The sequence below is a fragment of the Microtus oregoni genome, unplaced genomic scaffold (genome assembly GCF_018167655.1).
Source record: "Microtus oregoni isolate MIOR12 unplaced genomic scaffold, Mior012 000000F_ref0000247, whole genome shotgun sequence".
NCBI classification, from domain to species: Eukaryota; Metazoa; Chordata; class Mammalia; order Rodentia; family Cricetidae; genus Microtus; species Microtus oregoni.
The window spans coordinates 46683966-46695656 of NW_024543059.1; the positions used below are offsets into that span (position 1 = coordinate 46683966).

At 38.7% G+C, this 11691-nt stretch overlaps 1 pseudogene; it reads left to right on the plus strand.

The window, feature by feature from the left end:
- Nucleotides 1-641: 641 nt before the first annotated feature.
- Nucleotides 642-6129, plus strand: LOC121464739 (annotated as a pseudogene).
- Nucleotides 6130-11691: the final 5562 nt, after the last annotated feature.

Here is an 11691-nt window from a genome sequence, read left to right on the forward strand (position 1 = left end):
TATAAATGTTTGTTTACATTTAAAGGGGAATATTCTTGTAGAGATTTGCATTGATATGGATCTTGGTTTATTGATATAAATTTAAGGACAATTTTGTTATACTGTGTATATGTATTTTTGATCTTGATTAAGATATTGTGTTTGTCCAGCTCATTTAAAAATGTATTGTATAGTTAAGAAACATATGTTAATAGATAGTCATCTATAATAGTCAGGCTTGTAGTCATGTTAGGTAGGTTTTCTAGATGTGCAAAGATGTATTCAGATGGACAGGCAGTCTTCAAACCTTTCAAAGACTATGGAATATGGCATTTAAAATGTTTTATGAAGATTGGGAGCTACAAACCCCCAGATTCTGAATTTCTTGTAAACAACTTGTTTTTTCCTGATCTGAGCACCTGCAGATGCTCTGAGCAAGAAACCCTCAAGAGTTCCTGATGGCAGGAGAGTAGTTTCTGGTGAGTTTGGCTGGGGCTTGGCTATCCCTATATAAGCTGCCCTTGGACTCAATAATGGGGTCATTCTTGGGGCATTCTAGCTTCAATGACCCGTGTCTCTCTCTGCCTCTGTGTCTTTTTATGTGTTTCAATCTCTAGCCCCTTGCCCAGCTCATGACCTGTTTGGTGGTACATACAGCACAGATGGACATAATATGCCGCAAAGAGCTTAAGACACTTTATGACAATAAGACACAGGTGCTGCTGGCAGCACCAAGTTATTTCAAGAGGATGATGGACACCGAAGAAGCTGCTTATGGAGTTGGATAGCCATTTGGGCAAGAAACTGTCTTGCATGGACTGCTTGATGAACTGGACATGCAGGGCCCACAGAAAAGGTGAGAGTCCTTCAGTGTTTCTGCTTCACTAAAGAGTCTGATAGACATTCTGCAGGACACAGAAGAAAGTGAGGACAAACTGCTAATAAAGGCAGAACTGTCTTTGAGATTTCCTGCTTTGTGGAAAAGTCTGCTGGATACTTTGGGCATGAAGGCCAAAGATGGATGTCCCATTGATATCAAAGAAGTTTGGGTGACTGTGTAGCAAGATGTCTCTGTCAATTCTAGCGTTTTGAAAGTAGCTTACAAGGCACTTCCAGTTTACTTAGGTAATATTGGATCCTTCTGGAGTCTTTCATGGAGTTGAAGAATTTATAATTATAGTTTTAGTTTTCCTTAGTTATGATAAAAGATAAAGTAAATATACATATTGTAACTTTAATTCTTGCTTGATAACTTTTTTTATATGTAATATTACTATGTTAAAGTTAAAGCCTTCCTTTTTGTTTAAAGAGAAATGGATATGTGATGTCATATTCCCCTCTGTATGCTGTGAAAACCATTGGTTAATAAAGAAACTGGTTTAGCCTGATAGGGTAGATATGTGGGAAAAGCTAAAATGAATGTTGGGAGAAAGGAGGCAAAATCAGGTAGAAGTCATGTAGCCCTGCCAGAGGCAGGCGCTGGAACTTTACCCAGTAAGCCACAGCCACATGGCAATACACAGATTAACGGAGATGGATTAATATGTAATATGTAAGAGTTAGTCAATAAGAAGTTAGGACTAATGGGCCAAGCAGTGATTTAAGTACTATAGCTTCTGTGTGATTATTATGGAGCTTAGCAGCCAGGGACCAACAAGCGACCTCCTTATAACACACAAGTAGACTTACTCCACCTTGAAATATCCCATATCTGTCCTTGAGACCCTCCAATAAAGGGATGTCTCCACTCAGACAATCTAGTTTCTACTCTGTAACGTTAACTGAACATAGGTGTTAAGTTACTTTAGGAAACACCTTCACAGAAACACCAGAAATTTGTTTATTTGTACACATACATACTACATGTTCATAAATTGGCATACAAAACGACTCTCACATGTCACAGAAGGCATGCTGATGCAAATATTCCTGTTATTGTGAGATGCCAGATTTCAGCTTGCAAACATTGGATTAGATAAATAAAAGTGACACATTAAAGATCTATGAAATAAACAATGGAAGAATTTGTATCTTTGAAGATGGGTATAACTCAATGACCCACTAATTCTCTTCAACTTTAGGGGTATATTCATGTTTCTATGTCTGTAGGTGTACCATGTGCATGCTTGAATGCAAGCTGAAGACCAACCTTGGCTGTTGTTCTTCAGGAAGTATGAAAATAAATAGTATTTGAACGTCTCTTAATAGCCTAGCATTCATTAAGTATGCTAGAATGGCCCACCAAATGAACCATATGATCTGCTTGTCTCTGTTTATCCAGTGCCAAGATTAAAAGTCTCCACTTCTATGCATGACTTTTTCTTTTTTTTTTAATGGAGTTTCTGGGTGATTGAACTCAGGACCTCATACTTATGAGACAAGTTCTTTTCTATCACCTCAGATCCTTTGAAAATGTGGCACATTTATACATTATTACTACTAAGTGGTAAAACATAATGACATCTTGAATTTTGCAAGCAAATGGATGGAATTAGAAAACACTAACTATCTTGAGTGAGGTAACTCAGACCCCAAAAGATGAATATGGCATGTACTCACTCATAAGTGAATACTACCTATAAACAAAGGATATTCATTATCCTGGAGAAGCTAAGTAATAAGGTGAACCATAAGAAAAACATATATAAATCCACCTGGAAAGTGGAAACAGACAAGATCACCTAAAAAAATTAAGAGCATGGGGGTGGGGGTAGAAGAGATGGTGGAAGGGGAAGAGGAGAGGAGAAAGGAAGGGGTAAGGAGAACTTGAGGGAATGGAATAATCGAGGAGAAAGGACGGAGATGAGGGCAAGGAAAGAGATATATTGATTGAGGGAGCCATTGCAGGGCTAACAAGAAACCTGGCTCTAGAGAAATTCTCAGGAATACACAAAGATGACCCCAGCTAAGACCCTAAGCAATAGAGGAGAGGGGGCCTGAACTGGCCTTGCCCTATAGTCAGACTGATCAATATCTTAAAATGTCACCATAGAACCTTCATCCAGCAACTGATAGAAACAGAGGCAGAGACCTGCATTGGAGCACTGGACTGAGTTCCCAGAGTCCAGATGAAGAGTGGGAGGAATGAGAATATGAGCAATGAGATCAAGACCATGATGGGGATACCCACTGAAACAGTCTACCTGAGCTAATGGGAGCTCACCAACTTCAGCAGGACTGGGAAGGAACAAGCATAGGACCAAACTAGTCCCCCTGAATGTGGTTGACAGTTGCATGGCTGGGGCAGACTGAGGGGCCACTGACAGTGACACCAGAATCATCTCTACTGCATGTTCAGGCTTATTGGGTACCTATTCTCTTTGGATGGATACTTTGCTCAGCCTAGATATAGTAGGGAGGGTCTTGGTATACCTCAAAGCAAAGTGCCTTACCCTCTCTGAGGATTGGATGGGGGTGAGGTGAGAGGGTGTGTGGAGTGAATGGGAGGAGGAGAGGAAGTGGAAACTTGGATTGGTATGTATAATGAAGAAGATAATTTGTTTACTTTTTAAAAAATAAATAAAGGGAAAAATAATTTATTTAGCCAAGAGACCCTGTTACTGTTAAAATCTTGTTCTTCATGCAACTAAAAGAATTCACTCAACTCCATTCTATGTCATCCAGCATAAGCAATTATAGAAAGCATTAAAATAGAAGCACTTGCAAAATTCCTGTGCTTTTTCATTCATTTCTTCTGTGAAGAGTAACCACAGCTATACCCAGGAAGAAATTGACATGTGTATCGCTTATGTGATTGGTTCAACAATCTGATCATAATTGGATTGTTCTTAGGAGCCAGCATACTTCCTATCACATTGTTTGATTAGTGAACACTCATTTTAGGTATCTCATTAAATACTTATATTTTTCATTTGGGAACATCACAATTAACAAAGTCCAAAGCCCTCTTAACAGCATGTGGCAAAACTTAAATTTTAAAAGTCAAAGTTAAAATCCACATATGAGAGGAAAGAAGAATGTAGTGTTTGTCCTTCTGAGTCTGCTACCTCACTTGGGATGACTGAGTTCCAGTTCCAGCCATTTACTTGCAAATTTTGTTGTTTTATTTTCCCTTACAGCTAAGTAAAATTCTATTGTGTATATCTACTATGTTCTCATTACTCATTCATTACAACAATTTTCATTACAACATTATTCAATGTTGATAGATGTTTAGGCTGTATCTATGTTCTAGGTATTGCTAGTAGAGCAGCAATGAATATGGATCACTAGGTATCTCTGAAGTAGGTTATAGAGTTCCATAAACTATTCATTAAGGTACTAATATCCTGCATCTTTGTCTGCATTTGTTATCATTTGTTTTCGTAATCTTAGTCATTTTGAGAAGGGTAAAATACAATCTCAAAATATTTTAAATTTGCATTCCCTAATTGCTGAGGATATTGAACATAGATTGCACTGAATCTATCCATTTCCTGTGGTGGGATGGCCGTTTTCACAGTATTAACTTTATCGATCTATTAGCATGGGGAATTCTTTCCATCTGCAGTCTTCCTTCTTTTCCTTCTTCAGAGAATTAACGTTTTCACTGTAGAAGTCTTTCATTTACTTCATTAAGCTTGTTCTGGTGTTTTTGTTGGTTCAAGATTATTGAGAATGGCAGTGTTTCACTGATTCCTTTTATGCCACATATGCTATCAGTATATTGAAGAACTATTGAGTTTTGTATTTTGATTTTATATTCAGGCATTCAGTTGAATGTATGGATCAGTCCTAGAAGTTTTCTGGTTGAGTTTTGGAATTTTGTGTGGACCTTAGTTTTAATAAGGTGTCTCTAGAAACAAAAAAGCATGATCATTTTTCTTTCCTATTTTCCCATTGTTTATATTCACTGTAGCGAGAAAGGGAAAGCAATAGAATCAAGAACTGGTTTGATTCAAGTGCAGAGAGTCGTTTATAGAGCTGTGGTTAACTCTGGAAGCTGCATTACCGAAAGCTCATATCCAGAATCTGTGAGGGCCAAGGAAGGTTGCCCTCTAGACTTCTTTATATGACTGTTATAATATTTTCCAGGACATTTTCCCAGTATTCAAATGGACCTCTTTTTTGGATAAAATATGATCCACTGGAATAAAAAGAGGTTGATGTGCCTTCCAGGTCTTCAGCAACAACAAATGGAATAATTTGTATAATATGGATTGTGTGTTTGAGGAACCTGAGTGGGTATAGATACTCAGAACACAGCTTCATCTTTACTCCAATTATCTTAACTCAGTTCATCAGAAATTGGTGCAAGATGTGAATGTATGACTAGCCAGCACAGGATACTTTGATAGGAAATATAAAGCCTTGATTTTATTAACCACTTTTGTGTTTTACTGAGCATTGACTATATTGAAAACTTTTCTGAACAATATAAGAATACCATATTGCTCTTTTTTGTGGTGCCTCCTAGGTGGTTGACTGTGTCCAGAAGAAGTTGAATGTTTCCATGCCCACCACCAGCTCTCAGAAACTCACTGAGTTAGGGAAGGAATGCAAACTCTGTGCTCTCTATAAGACGTGCATGACCATGGAAGTAGCTGCTGATACTCTGAGTGAAGAGTGGAAGGGTTATGTGTAAATCAGTGACAGGAATGACAAGCAAAGTTTTCCCATGAAGCAAGGTACTTTGTCCCATGGTAGAGTGTGCCTGCTGTTGTTATAGACCAAAGAGACCTGGGGAGAGGAAGAACAAGTCTGTCTGAGGATACCTTGTGGATGCCAATCTCAGTGTATTCAACTTGGTTATTCTAAAAAACGGAGAGAAGGATATTTGTAGATACAACTGTGCCTCATCTTTTGGGACCTAAAGGAGATAGCAGAATCTGGAAGCTTTTTAATCTCTCTACAGAAGATGATATACACCAACACATAGTCAGAATGCCCTTAAACAAAGAAGATAAGAAACCCATGACCAAAGCACCAAAGATTCAGTATTGTGTGACTCCACATGCCCTGCAGCTCAAACATTAATGTACTGGTCTGAAGAGACAGCATACTAAGAAAAGCAAGGAGGAAAACTTCAGCATTTGCTAAACTTTGCCTAATAGAATGAAGGCAGCCAAAGAAAAGCACCAGGAACAAATTGCCAGAAGACATAGACTGTCCTCATTGAGAGCTTCTACTTCTGAATTCAGTCCAAAATGAGTCTTTTAGAATAACAAATAACCTACAGATCTGAAACAGCAGGATCTTTGTGACACAGGACAATAACTGGACAGTCAAGAGGAGCCCCAGGGAGAACCCTTTATCAGTGGTGTAACAGAAGCAAGAGGCCTCAAGCCAGACCAAAAACTCATGACAATAAACACTTGTGAGTAAAGATGGACAAACTAAAGGGAAAATAACTGTGACTAAACTGGGCCACACTACAGCTTCCATAACAAGATTCCCCTTTGTGTATGTGTGTGTGTGTGTGTTGTTTTGTTTGTCTGGTTTAGATTTTGGTTTTTCTTTTAAATTTGGTTTTGGGAGGGGGATTGCAAGTGCAGAGGGTGGATGTGAGGGGACAGAAAGAAAGTGGAATTAAAATGCATAATGTGAAATACACAAAGAATTAATAAAAGCTAAAAAAGAGTAGCAAATAAATAATCACACCTTAAAATAAAAATACTGTCTTATCCTCAACTAATCATGTTTTCCATTCAACTGTGCAAAGTATGATTTTTGGGTAATGACATAGCATAGTTTTTTTTTTTAAATCAAAAAGAGTAGTGTCTCACAAAAAGGTTATCATGTAGGTGTGATTTTTCAGCTTTGAATCATGAGTGAATAACACTCCCAACACAATGTAGTTCAGTGTGAATAACTGAATATTGATTAATAATTGTAGTGAAGATTAAGTGGGATTTAGCATTAGTTTCAAGCCTGACTGAGGCAGCAGTTTTAAGGGAAATAACACTGCAGGGCCATTGCACTTTGCAAGCTTAGAGTAGGCGTGAATATGCTAAAAGAAGGAGTAAGGGGATAACTGACCCTTAAATGGGAGCTAAAAAGTAAATATCACTTAGAAAGTTAATTCATCCATATCATACATGCAGAGAAATATGACACTCAAAGACACTGAGCTAAAAAAGTTCTATTCTGGGGAACTTGCATCAGTGATAGGCAACTGTAGTGTTCCCTGGAGTGAGTCAAGGGAGAAACATTAGGGACAAAAAAATATATATGAGGAAAGGAAAGTACAGTACATAAACAAATTAAGGACAAGTTATAAAATCTCATGCTTAAAAAGTTTCAGATAGTATTTTGTTTTCTGGTTTGTTGAAAAGCGAAGTATTAATCCCTATAAATGTGACAGATATTTGCTTTTAATTTGTAATCTTAAGAAAATATCAATCTATTTTTCTCCTAGAATTCTATGAAAACTTCTTTATTAAAACAAAATCAGCTATATCATATTTTCAACTATATGGAAAAAATTGTTAGTATCTAGTTTCTGGCACTATGTCATGTTACTTTTTTAAAGTTTGGTTAGAATATTTAAGTGCCTCCATGAATATGTTAAGTTAGCATACTCAGTTAAATATTAGATTCACTCTTTATGTATTAGAGATTGTTTCTCATTAATGGGCTGATGATTTACAACAATTATAGAGGCAGTCAACTTCAGTTGAATGTGTTATGTACTAAACTGATGTTATTTATGTATTCTAAACAAAATTCAATTTAAAAATAAAAGTGTCTATAGTGAAAAAAGATAATTTTGAATTATTTAAAGGAATAAGAATACTTCTGAATGAGTTAAGCATAGGGGGGATGTGAAAAAGCACACTGAGGAAAAATTCAAGAAAAAAATAAAATGCTCATGAGTCACTGTGGTACATACTAAGTGTGCACTCCACTCACAAAACAACAATAATACAAATTTAAAAATTCCTAAGGTTGGGAAATAGATTGATGGGTCCCACCAATGCCTGTGTTCTAAGGTCTGGTCTTATGGATATAGTATTTCAATGAGGAAAGGGACATGAAAGGAGTCATTACCTAAAATTTGAAAAAAAATCTTGTTTTATGTAATGTTCTCTTCACAACAGTGAGAGATTATTCTGACTGACTGAGAGAAGGGTGAATAAAAATATTGTCTGAGAGACACAAGGATCTGACTCTGAGATAACTGCAGGCCTTCAGGAGCCAGGACCTGGGGACACTTGGCATCTGGAAGTCCAAGGAAATGAGTTATCATCCAGAGCATGGAGGAATGGACAATGCCTTAAGACATGGAGCTTTTAGACTAGTGGGACTCCAGCCAGGTCGTAAACTTGAGTGGGTTTAATCCAAAATTTTATGGAAATTTGTTAACAAGGCAACAAGAAACCAATACCTTGTGATAGTGGTTAAACTCCTTTTGTACTGAGGATCTGAGGTGAGGAAATGTGAATAACACGAGGAATCTTAAATTTCTAAACCAGCATGATAAGTAAGACACTCTACCCTTCTAAAAAACGTAAGGGGAAGGTAGTGCCATATTTCTGAAAGCTGCAATTAGCGACTAAAACTTTCTAATCATTTCAATCTAAGTCTTGCTGTTCTGATTGACACATCTTCAAGGGAGGAAATAAATACATATTTTCCCTCCCTATGAGATTATTACACCTAGTTAGGCTGATCAGATATGATGAAATAGACATTTAATGGGTTGTTGCCGAGACAATGCACTCAGCTAAGAAGAGCATAAAAATATCTACCATTCATTCTTGTTTAATAAGAGCTGGAGCTGTGCCAACATGCTCAAGGGTGGGATGAAGACAGGGAGAGAAGGTAGGATGTAGGGTTCAGAGAAGAGGAGAGAAACCTAGAAAGTATCCACAAGAAGCATCTCTACCATCAGATTGGTGTGGAGGTCATTGTGTCTATGTGTTGCTTTTATTGGTTGATGAATAAAGAAACTGCTTTGGCCTGTTGACAGGGCAGAACTTAGGTAGGTGGGGAAAAACTGGACTGTGTGCTGGGAGAAGGAAGGCAGAGAGAGATGCTATGGTGCCACCGCCAGAGTCAGACATGCTGAAACTTTGCCAGTAAACCACTGCCACGTGATGATACACAGATTAACGGAGATGGGTTAAATAAAGGTGTAAGGTAGGCCAAGCAGCGATTTAATTAATACAGTTTTTGTGTGATTATTTTGGGTCTAAGCTAGCTGGGTGGCCAGGAACTAACAAGCGGCCCTTCTCCTACATTAGATTTTATTCGTGTGATGCCATTGGATTGGGAAATCCCATTATGGAGACAAATATTTTGATTTTGGTCTCTACCTCTATTTTCAACTAGCTTTATTAAAAGACAAATGTCAAGTTATTTAAAAAATCAATTTCAATATTTTCCAAATGCCTCCAAAGGTAGAGTTCTGGGTCAGCACTCAGATTATCACCTAAGATACTATTGCTTTATTTCTTTTAGTGCATAATTTGCCCAACAGAAAGGTTGCTTTCAGGAGCAGTTATAGCAAACACTAACTTTAAGAATTAAAATGGTTGCCTTTCATCGCTTTTCAGTTTGACTGTAGTGATCTACCTTGCAAATATAATTATAAATATAATAACACTTTAGTATGCAAATTATTATGATAGACCTTGATTTTGAATAACTAAACATTTTTCCAATTCACATGTTTCAAAATAAATGTCTAGCATCTCGTTCTTATTCCTGGTAAACAATATATTTAGGTAAGGATAGTTTAATAAGAACCACTTTAAAATCCAAATGTTTTAGCAACCACAATTAAAAACAACTATGCTTTGTAGAGTGACCAAGTTGTGAATGTTGAAATTCACTTAGGACTTTCTGCTGAACAAACTATTATGATTTTGCATATCCACAAAGAAAAGAGTTGTAGACGGGGAGCTCGGGGGTTCCTTGGCCCCCTGTCCTTCTTGGGCTCTCTGCAGGGCCTCTACTCCCTGGGGGCTGCCTCTTTATTCCTGGCCTACCCAGCTTCCGTCCAGAGCCCTCCCCACTTTGGCCCCACTGCCCTCTTTTGGCGCGTGGCATCGCCCAGCCCAGCCTATCTGGGCGCTGGGTCCGAGTACTCGGGGCTCCCGGGCGGGCAGCAGTTCCTTTGTTTCTGTGGCCTGCCTGCACCAAGCAGGGTAGGCGCTTTGTTTGCGAGCTGCCCAACCAGCATGGAGGCCTGATCTTTCGGCGCCAGGAGACCCAGCATTGGGAACCTTCATCTGGTGATGGATAGAGATAGAGACAGAGACCCACACATGAGCACTGGACTGAACTCCCAAGGTCCCAATGAGGAGCAGAAGGAGGGAGAACATGAGCAAAGAAGTCGGGACCACGAGGCGTGCACCCACCCACTGAAACAGTGGAGCTGATCTACTGGGAGCTCACCAAGGCCAGCTGGACTGTGACCGAAAAAGCATGGGATAAAACCGGACTCTCTGAACATGGCGAACAATGAGGGCTGATGAGATGCCAAGGACAATGGCACGGGGTTTTGATCCTACTTAATGTGCTGGCTTTGTGGAAGCCTAGCCATTTTGGATGTTCACCTTCCTAGATATGGACGGAGGGGGGAGGACCTAGGACTTACCACAGGGCAGGGAACCCGGACTGCTCTGTGGACTGGAGAGGGAGGGGGAGAGGAGTGGGGGAGGGGGAGAAGGGTGGGAGGAGGGGGAGAAGGGTGGGAGGAGGGGGAGGGAAATGGGAGGCTGGGAGGTGGTGGAAACTTGTTTTTTGTTTATGTTTTTTTTTCTTCTTTTCTTAATAAAAAAAAATTTGTATCAGTAAAAAAAAAAAGAAAAGAGTTGTAAAACTCTAACACATAAGGAGATGAAACCATCTGTTCCTCACAATCTTGGGGACTTTGTACTTACCAAAAAAGAGGAGACACATTTCTTTAGTCTCTGTGGATAACTTAATAACATAAACGGCGACTGTGGTTCTGCCATCCTCTTTAACCCATGTGTGCTATGAATCTATTATTTTTCCAGGAAGTATCACATAAATAGAACATCTAATTACCATTTATCTACTTCCAATTAGTGTTCATAGTCGAGTATACAAGACAGATGTTAAAATTAGTCATTGCTAACACATTAAAATTGTTATACTGCAACCAGGTGGTGGTGGTAATCAATTTTAATCCAGCACTTGGGAGGTAGAGCAGGCATATTTCTGTGAGTTTGAGACAAACCTGGTCTACAAAGCAAGTTCCAGAGCAGTCAAGGCTACACAGTGAAAGCCTTTCTTGAAAAATAAAACAATAGTCAAAACAAAACAAAGTAAAATTAAAAAAAAAGAGCAAAAAGCAAAAAGAATGATATACTACATGGGTAAGAAAAAGAATAGGTCAAAATGAGGTTTTAGAAACCACCTTCATCAGAGTGAACAGGAAAAAAGATTCAAAGAAAGGAAATGAGGTTTATGAACATGTGAAGACTTCGATAAAAGCCAGAAGTGACAGGAAAGGCTCTGGTTTCACAGTGTGTGACAGTTTTCCTTGTACAAATTATCTCATTTAATCAGGTTGCTGGTTTCGATATGGGTGTTTTGATCATAATTATTTTATGCATAAGGTAATGAGACATAGAAATTGAGAAATTTGCCCAAAAGCTTGTGGTTTGAGGGGATGACTGAATTTTGACAGTGCCAGAGCCTGGCTCCAGAGCATCTGACCACTACTGCGGATGAGAAGGGAAGGGCATCCCTGGCAGAGGGGAGGTGCACAGGGCAAAGGCCTGGAATTTGATATTGGAA